Consider the following 11,195-nt stretch of genomic DNA (forward strand, 5'->3'; position numbering starts at 1 on the left):
TGCTATATTCAAAATAGAGTGTCCATAAGACCTATTCTTGAAAAGACTCCTTATGAACTATGGAAGAATAGGAAACCTAATATTTCATATTTTCATCCATTTGGTTGTACTTGTTTTATTCTTAACACTAAAGAACATCTGAATAAGTTTGATTCTAAGGCTCAAAAGTGTTTTCTGTTAGGATATTCGGAATGCTCAAAAGGCTATAGAGTATATAATACAGAAACATTAATAGTTGAAGAATCAATCAATATCAGATTTGATGATAAGCTTGGCCATCAAAAGCCAGAGCAGACTGAAAATTTTGCAGATATAGAAGAACAACTCTCAAATCCTGATGATTCAGAAGATAAAGATGCATCAGAAATCACATCAACCATTGAGAACATGAGAATATCTGAAGAGAACTCTCATAAAAGATTTCCAAGACTAACTACACATCATTCAGAAGATGTTATCCTTGGCAAGAAAGATGATCCTATCAGAACTAGAGCATTCCTAAGAAATAATGAAAATTCATTATTTGGATTATTGTCAATGATTGAGCCAACGTTAGTAGATGAAGCTCTTCAAGACACAGATTGGATTATTGCTATGCAAGAAGAACTAAATCAATTCACCAGAAATGATGTATGGGATCTAGTTCCAAGACTTGAAGGATTCAACATTATTAGAACAAAGTGGGTATTCAGAAACAAAATGAACGAGCAAGGAGAAGTCATCAGAAACAAGACACGACTAGTTGCTCAAGGGTATAGTCAGCAAGAAAGTATTGACTATAATGAAAATTTTGCTCCATTCGCCAGGTTAGAATCAATTAGACTATTAATTGCCTATGCTGCTCAATTTAACATAACTCTATATCAAATGGATGTTAAAAGCGCATTTTTAAATGGTTACATCGAATAAGAGGTGTATGTTCATCAACCCCTTGGCTTTGAAGATTCTATTTATCCTGAACATGTTTTTAAATTAAAGAAATCTTTATATGGTTTAAAACAAGCTCCCAAAGCTTGGTATGAACGACTTAGTTCATTTCTTCTAGATAAAGGTTTCACAAGAGTGAAAGTTGATACAACACTCTTTCGTAAATCATTCAAAAATGATATCTTAATTTGTCAAATATATGTGGATGATATTATCTTTTGAACTTTTAATATCTCTCTTGGAAAAGAATTTGCTTAGTCTATGCAGGAAGAATTTGAAATGAGCATGATGGGTGAACATAAATTCTTTTTGGGAATTCAAATAAACCAAACTTCTGAAGGCACTTACATTCATCAAGCAAAATATGTAAAAGAACTTCTGAAGAAATTCAAATTATCATAAAGTAAAGAAGCGAAAACCCCAATTCATCCTACTTGCATTTTAGGAAAAGAAGATGTAAGTAAGAAAGTAGATCAGAAGCTTTACAGAGGTATGATCGGATCTCTACTCTACCTAACTGCATCTAGGCCTGATATTTTGTTTAGTGTGTGTTTATGTGCAAGATTCCAATCAGATCCTAGAGAATCACACTTGACAGCTGTCAAGAGAATTCTAAGGTATTTGAAAGGTACTACTAATGTTGGACTATGTTACATAAAATCCAGAGAGTTTAACTTAGTAGGTTATTGTGATGCTGACTTTGCTGGAGATAGAATTGAACGTAAAAGTACATCTGGAAGCTGTTAGTTTTTATGAAATAATTTGATCTCCTGGTATAGCAAAAAGCAAGCTACCATTGCACTATCAACTACAGAAGCAGAGTATGTTGTTGCTGTAGGATGTAGCACTCAAATGCTTTGGATGAAGAGCCAGTTAGAAGATTATCACATCTATGAGCGTAAGACTCCTATTTTCTATGATAACACTTTTGCTATATGCCTTTCCAAAAATCCTATTCTTCACTCTAAAGCTAAACACATAGAAATTAAGCATCATTTCATCAGAGACTATATTCAGAAAGGGATATTAAGCTTAAACTTTACTAACACAGACCATCAATGGGCTGATATTTTCATAAAACCACTTTCTGAAGATAGATTCAAGTTCATTCTAAAGAATATTAGTATGGATTTGTGTCCTGAATGAAATCTTGGTTAAATTCTGAAGTGCAAGTTGAACTATCTACAAGATTATCATCTAGAAATATATGACCTTCTTGGATCAGAAGTTTGTTTTCTAAGATGAGTCAGAAGTTCAGCATATAAAACTGCCAATCCACGTAAACCTAAGATCGTTGAGCACATGGTCATAATCTGAAAGGTCGCGCGTGTAAAGCAAAATAAGTAATAAGTCTTGGTAACTGTTGCATTAATTTCTCCATGTTATCCCTAACATGTCTTTAATCATAACGCTACTATTTCCTTGGTCATTGCAATATTTCTCTCCTTCTCTTCATTCCATAATGCATGCGAGTCCATACATTGATTACCTAGTCCAAACGTTTTCTCTTCTCATCAATCCTCTATAAAAAGCCTTCCTTTTCTAACATCTATCTATTCAATTAGTGTCAGTTTGTTCTCTCATCAATACTTCCCTTCATCATGTCGTCTCAAACAACTCTCACTGTCATAAAAGAACAAAATCTATGGCTAGCCAAAAGAGGCAACTATTACATAAACCTATGCCTTAAGCAAGGATGGGAATCCTACATTTCTCTTCTAAGTGGTTGTGTCCTTCCGAATCTTGTCAAAAAATTCCGGGTCAATGCTTCAGTCAATGAAGACAACCTAAGTATCACTTCCTCCATTTATGGAATTCAATTCGCAATTTCTGAAGCATCCATTGCTGAAGTTATTGGGTGTCCAGTCAGGCATGATGCTGCATGTCTCTCTGTCTTCGACTATACCAATGCATTTGTCATTCCAAGCGATTTGAGCAGACTAGCTCATCGTCTCAAAAACATCCCCTACTACCTCTCCTCATCCAAACAAGTATGGTTCAGGATGATCCTTTCAAGTCTCATTCCTAGAGGAAAATTCCATAAAATCATGAGTGCTAGAGATAGGTTCTTGATCAATCGCCTGGAATCAGGTAAACCAATAAACCTTGTTGCGATTATCTTTGGATACATTAGAGAGTCTCTAATAGCCTTCAAGTGTGGTCAAGAATTCTTCGTTCCCTATGGAAGAGTCCTGTCAGCATGTTTTGAATCTGCAGGAATAGTGAACACACTCCGCTCTTCAAAACTTCCGAACAAGAGGGAAGCACTGTATGCAGAGCGTTGTGATCGTTTCTTCTTTCAAGGAGGATATTATGAACCCATCTACTAGGAGTTTGTATTTTTTTTATCTTGAGTTTGTATTTTGTCATGTTTTTGTAATCAATGAATATTCTTCTCTTTGTCAATTTTTTTTTGGGATAACATGAAAATTTAATGCCTATATTGGACCTACCTGAATAAACTCATACATTATCATACATCATCATTTCTTTTTGATTATGACAAAAAGGGGGCGAATTATATAGAAGCAAATAATATACATCTCCTAAAAAAAATTTCTAAGTAACTTGAACATAACAAGTTCTGCAAATCATAAAATCTTCTTTAACTTGTGCTCCTGAAGTTTTTGTAGTTAAAAGGAATGCAGGAATATATTCTTAGAACTTCTATGGAGATACGCGTATACATAGCCACATCCATCAATCTTCTGAAGAATCAAGTCAAGAAGTGAAATTCTGGTAACAGCAGAACTCAGATGTCATATATGGATGTCATGACATCTGATCTGACATTATAAAAACAGACAAGGTAGGAGTACAAATAAAACAGTGCAGAAAAGCAATAAAAATACAACAGAATTGTTCACCTAGTTTGGTTCAACCAACCTACTCTGGGGGCTACCAAGCCAGGGATGAAGTCCACTATCAGCATTATCAATTCAAAGCTAAACTCCCCCGTTTACAACTTCTCACTTAATCACTACCCAATGACCCTTCTACCTAGGTTCTCCCTAGATATAAGAAACCACTCTCACTCCCAATCATAGCAATGATGTCTAGCAGTTGACAACTCAGCCACTGCATCAACGGCTTAATCACCAACATTCTAAATACACAAACAAACATAACTTGGAGTTGCATAACAGCTTCCTCCAAGAACACATCATCTCTTACCTACAGGCTTCGAGATTCACATTAAATTTCTCTTGCTTAACAGCTTCGAGAATCACATATCAGTGACCATCCCACAATTCGGGTGGTTCACTTACACGGCTAACCCTAGACTACATCTTTCTAAAACCGGCTAGCTCCTCAAAACATGGTGACCTTCCCGCAATCCGGGAGGTTCACTCTATAGACTCAGCCCTTAGAAACTACATTATTAAAATTACGGCTGATCAAAAACTTAGGTTACAACGCTTCTATTTATAACCTATTCCCAACTGGACTTGGGCTTATAATCACAGCTATATTTGCTATTACAAATCAGCAGAAATCTTCTGCTAAAAGAAAGGTCTTTAATCATAAGTTTCCTAAATTGTCTCCATAATTAGAAACTATACAATCTTCAATATTCTGACTTGATTCTTTTAACCTTTCAATCGTAACAAACTGACATAACAAACTGTTGCTAAAATTACTCCACAATATAAGCTCCAAGATATTCTCCACAAATATCTCCATAAAATATGCTCCAAGTAACAACAATAAGTTGTTACACTTTTGCAACAGATTCTCCTATAAAATATTTCCATATTTAGTTTCCTAAATGTTCTCCTTAGATATAGCTCCGCATAGGATTCAATGTTTTAAGAATATTTTGTTTCTGTTATAACAGAATCCAAACTGTCAGCTCAAACACGATGTTATTTACGATGTCACGACATCTTCTTCGACATGTTGTTGCAGATGTTGAAACATTTCAAGACAACATGTTTCTCCATAAAATAGAACTTCAACCTGGTTTCTCTTACAAGTTATAATTCTATTTAACCTATTGCTGCTAAATTAGTTTTACCAAACATAAGTCTAATCACATGACTCAAGGCACTAACAATCTCCCCTTTTGGCTTATTTTGGCTAAAACTAATTTACATAACCTTTGTATTATAGAAGCATAGAAAATACAAGGATTTAAACATTACAATTCAGTAGCAGCAATTTAGAAGTCTTCAGTAGTCACTGTTTATGATATTTCAAACTTTACAAGTGACAGTCTTCAGTCTTCTTTTATGATGTTGAAACTTCATACTAGGACATCTTTTTGGCAGGTCCAACTCCAATGTTCTCTCTTTTAAGAATCCCACAGATCACACAAAGTTTCTCCCCCTTAAAAGTTGCTCTTCAGAGATAACATAACATAACCACTTCTCCCCTTTTTTAGCCATAATAAGACAAAGGCTTTATTGAAGGAGAACTCACTCTAGCATAAGAAACATAACATCACAGATATCATCTTCATAGAGAAGGAGAAAACTGAGGCCATGATGCACATAAAATACTAAATGCTCCCCCTCAAACTGAGAACTATGTTAAGACACAAGTTGACACAACATCCTCTTTTAGAGCATAAGAGGATACTTGCTAAAGGAAATTTAAACACTTGGATTATCCATTTACAGACATAGAGAACCAGACCTCTATATTGGATAATTCAGAAAACAAGATAGTTAGTGTTCATGACTTTAGAATGATTCAATGACTTGGACTATCCATAGAGACAACAGACCTCTATAGAATGACTTAGAATACAAGAAACAATTTGTGTTCATGACTCGAAACAAGACTCTAAAATTAAAAAAATATCTTTACAAAACAACTGCCAAGAATGACCTCAGACTTAACAATGTCTGAACACTACCCTTATTCCCTATGTTTGTCACAAGTTGACAAACATAACCTAAATAAAGTCTAAATTTACCCATATCTGAAAGAAGGACATGAGAGACTCAAACAAGACTCGGAAGAATGAAACGAGAAAGAATCTATAAACCTGAGAAATTTAAACAACATACCTGGACTTTAACAAAAGTCTTGATCAAGAGATGTTATTCGACGAAGAACTACATCAGGTGAACTTGTGCATAGGTTAGAACATGCACTAGGTCAGAACAAGTGATATACACCATCAATACATGTTTTTAGATGATAATACAAAGAATGATCCTTGCTGGTTTTCAAGAATAAAACATGTCTTGAGTTATGTTCTGACATCTTGTATGACATTGTTCTTCTGGCTTTAAGAGATTTGTTTTTGAAAAACTTCCCATATGAATAAAAGCAGAATAACATTGTCCTTGCTGATCTTCATACTCTCTTACTCCCCCTGAGATATACAAATTTAGGACATCTTTGATGTTCGTCCTTGAAGCACCCTTCATTTGGAATTTGTCATAGTTTCCAAATTTAGAATCTTCAGTTTGCTTGCTACACAAGATTCAGATTTCCGCACTCTGCAACTTGAAGTAGAAGAAACTATAATTGTATAACCATAAGTCAATCTTCAACAGATAAGTCAGAACCTTATCTTTCTGGTGTCTTCAACAGTAGTGATGATGTATTTTCATGTAGAGCTTTTTCTTCATCACATACTTCTTCTCTTCATACAGTTATTGCAAATATCTAGCTCCCTTCAAGATATTTAACAGTAATAGTATGCTTCACCAGATACCATTGCCAACCTTCCTAAACTTGTGAAGATAACAGTGAACATTAACATTTAGTTCACACTAGTCCATGAATTCTTCATACAAATACTCAGCTCCCGACAGAGTATAAGAATCTTGCATTCAAGCTGCACATCTAATAAGTACTAAGTCTCCCATCAAAGTACCTATCAGTTAGTCAGTTAGAATTGACTACTCACACTAGATCATTCTGACTGATTACCTCTTCACACTTATATACTTTCCTCTTGGCAATAAAAAAAACTTTCAAATAACTGAAGATCTTGAGATGATGTTGTAACATCTGATATGACATCATCCTTCATGGTTCTTGGTTAGCATCTCTAACATCTAATTCATAGCACTTGGGGTGGAAACAATATAGTGTAATTATCAGCAACATCCAAACATATCAAGGATTAGAATAGCCAACATCTCAATAAGATTTTCTTCAGACTTTCATTCTGATTTTGAGATGATGGATGCCATAGTCTGTACCTATAGAGGAGATTCCCTCATTTAAGTTTCTAGAACAGACTTAGTTATGACATAACACTGAATTAGTCAGATTCTTCTGAGCCATCTGACTTCCTTGATTAAAAAAAACTACCCTTTATGGATAATAACTAGGGCAGTCAACATTCGTGGCCATATTTCACTGTGGTTAAGACACAGTATTCAGCTCCAACAACTGCTTTATGGTTATGAATGCAAATCCACATATCTGGTTCCTTTGATCAGAAGAAGATACCAGATATAAGCTCATCTTGATTTAAACATAAAGGATCAGAAAAGAATACCTTCACGAGTCTTCTTTAGCATTGAGCTTTTACTTCTAACTTCCCATAAATTAAGATTTGGAGTAGAAGTACATGTTGATCGTGTCCTGATAAACTTATAATCAGATGTCTCCTCTTCCAGGTCAGGAGTAGGTTCCAAACCAATGTACTCACACTACATTAGTTTAGCACCAGAACATTTATTCTTCAACTGGTAGCTACATACTAGTACTAATGTCCCAACCTCCGGCAGGACATCTGTTCCTCCTTCTAGGAACACTCCAGCCTTGAAACTCTTCAAGGTTCACATTTGCAGATGATTATGAATATCATTGATCAGTTGACATTCATCAGCTCTAATAAACCATGACATTATGAGTGGACTTGAGAGATTACTCAAGTATCTTTGACACTTTAATTATAGCTGTAAGGTTCTGCCATACATTATGTTGAATATAAATAACCCTAGAATCTTTCTTTTACAATAGGGGTTGCACCAGAGGCTATGCAGCGGATAATAGCCATACTTCAACAGAATTCACACACTGCTTACTCCATATTTTAATTGTAAGCATGACATCCATGGATTAAAAGTAAATCAACCCTACAATATGCTTGCTTCTTCAACAAGCTACATTCTAGACCCTACTCCAAACATCAAATCCTGATCATAATCCTTAATTACAGAGATTACCTTATCAGAGTCTTCACTCCCGCATGAAGCTTTTGATAATACTCTTCTCTTAGTATAATGTTTGAAAAATACAATCCAAAGTCTTCACTCCCGCATGAATTTTTTAAATTTTATCTTCTTGTCCAAGCATCATTATCTTCTTTCATCAAGAAGGTACAACAGCTCTAGTCAGGTTGGTATAGTCTTCCACAAATAGGTCCATCCTCCACTTCAAGGGATCATACAATATGAACACTCCTTGTTCAAACAATCTTCTACCTTGTATACAACCAGAAAGTATCCCCCATGGATCTCATCCAGAAACAGACAAGATGCCTGCTCTGATACCAATTGAAATTCTGGTAACAGTAGAAATCAGATGTCATATATGGATGTCATGACATCTGATCTGACATTATAAAAACAGGCAAGGTAGGAGTACAAATAAAACAGTGCAGAAAAGCAATAAAAACACAACAGAATTGTTCACCCAGTTCAGTTCAACCAACCTACTCTGGGGGCTACCAAGCCAGGGATGAAGTCCACTATCAGCAGTATCAATTCAAAGCTAAACTCCCTCGTTTACAACTTCTCAATTAATCACTACCCAATGACCCTTCTACCTAGGTTCTCCCTAGATATGAGAAACCACTCTCACTCCCAATCATAGCAATGATGTCTAGCAGTTGGCAACTCATCCACTGCATCAACGGCTTAATCACCAACATTCTAAATACACAAACAAACATAACCTGGAGTTGCTTAATTGCTTCCTCTAAGAACACAACATCTCTTACCTACAGGCTTCGAGATTCACACTAAATTTCTCTTGCTTAACAGCTTCGAGAATCACATATCACAATCCGGGTGGTTCACTTACACGGCTAATCCTAAAGACTACATCTTTCTAAAGCCAACTAGCTCCTCAAAACATGGTGGCCTTCCCACAATCCGGGAGGTTCACTCTACAGACTCAACCCTTAGAAACTACATTATTAAAATTACGGCTGGTCCAAAACTTAGGTTACAAAGCTTCTATTTATAACCTATTCCCAACTGGACTTAGGCTTATAATCACAGCTATATTTGTTGTTACAAATCTGCAGATATATTCTGCTAAAAGAAAGGTCTTTAATCATAAGTTTCCTAAATTGTCTCCACAATTAGAAACTACACAATCTTCAATATTCTGACTTGATTCTTTTGACCTTTAAATTGTAACAAATTGGCATAATAAACTGTTGCTAAAATTACTCCACAATATAAGCTCCAAGATATTCTCCATAAATATCTCCATAAAATACGCTCCAAGTAACAACAATAAGTTGTTACACTTTTGCAACAGATTCTCCTATAAAATCTTTCCATATTTAGTTTCCTAAATGTTCTCCTTAGATATAGCTCCTCATAGGATTCAATGTTTTAGGAATATTTTGTTTCTGTTATAACAAAATCCAAACTGTCAGCTCAAACACGATGTCACGACATCTTCTTCGACATGTTGTTCCAGATGTTGAAACATTTCAACACAACATGTTTCTCCATTAAATAGAACTTCAACCTGATTTCTCTTACAAGTTATAATTCTATTTAACCTATTACTGCTAAATTCGTTTTACCAAACATAAAGCCAATCACATGACTCAAGGCACTAACAAGAAGAAAATTATTTAGGGAAGTTATCCATCATATTTCTCTCTAAATATTTATCTCAGGGGGAGATTATACATCTTAGGGGGAGATTATACATCTCAAGGGGAGATCAATTTTCTCATACATTTTTTTTAACAATAACGTAAATGTTTTGTCATCATCAAAAAGGGGGTGATTGTTAGAATATAGTTTAGTTCTAATCACATTTTAGTGTTTTGATGATAACAAACAAATAAATTTTGTATAAGCAAACATGGTACTCTAATTCTATACTGTTGATTTCAGAAGATGTACCAGCGTAATCAGAACTTGGCACTTATGAGAAGCTGGAGAAATGCAACTCAAGCCATAAAGCAACTTCTGATACTGCACCAGAACGCTGCAAACATATCTACAACAGAAGTTGAAGAACAAGGCTGAACAGAAGATCATAAGGAATGATTCAAATTAATACCGTTGAAACCAACTTCTGATACTGCACCAAAACACTATGAACACATCCACAACAGAAGTTGAAGAATAAAGGCTGAACCGAAGATCACGAAGATTGATTCAAATTAAAACCGTTAAAGACATAATCATTAGCAAAACGGCTGCAACACTCCAAAAGCGAAATTTCCAAGGTTGATTGAAAAAGCTATCCACATGCAAATCCTTGGAGAAAACAAAAGCAAAGATAACACGCAAACCATTTAATGCTGCATACAAGCTTTGAAGATAACGGTAAAAATATTCTGAAAATATATATACTCATGATCATTTGAAGAAAAATAGATGACAACGAGTGAAAAAGAAGAAAACAAGAAAGAACACACAAGAACACTGCAACTTTGAAATATCATCAAGTGTGAAGAAAAACTCTCTGAAGCAAAACTCTCATATCCATATTCTGAGTTCATTATTTTGTACTTAATCTTAGTGAAATATCACAGTTGTGATTACAGCTTTCTAGAAGCAACATTATACACTGTCATCAGAAGTTACATGGTAACTAAGTCCTTGAGAGACCAGTTGGGTCAGAAGTCTCAAGAAGTCTAGGACTAGTTGAGTCTTAGAAGTTGGTTAGTCACAAACATTTGGTTTGTGCAGGATTGTTAGTCACCAGCAGTTTGGCTCATGTATTATATTGTGAGTCACGGCAGTTGGTCGTGCAAGTGTAATCAGATTCTGATTATAGTGGATTAAGTCCTCGTTGAGAGAGGCAAATCACCTTGTTGAGGGTGGACTGGATGTAGCCTTATTGAGAAGGTGAACCAGGATAAAAATAATTGTGTTCTGTCTATCTTTCCTTCATCAAGTTTTTAAAGAACCACTTATTCAACCCCCCCCCCCCTTCTAAGTGTTTTCTCAACCTTCAATATTGGTCCACAATTTTTCAAGCACGAGGTTAGTAAGAGTTGGGTTATTAAGTAAGGACATGGACATCCACAGTCCCTAAAGCACGGGGCTTGTAGAGGCGAAGTGGTTAAGTAAGAAACATAAATGTCCACAATCCCT

The sequence above is a fragment of the Vicia villosa genome, linkage group LG1, assembly GCF_029867415.1.
Source record: "Vicia villosa cultivar HV-30 ecotype Madison, WI linkage group LG1, Vvil1.0, whole genome shotgun sequence".
NCBI lineage: Eukaryota > Viridiplantae > Streptophyta > Magnoliopsida > Fabales > Fabaceae > Vicia > Vicia villosa.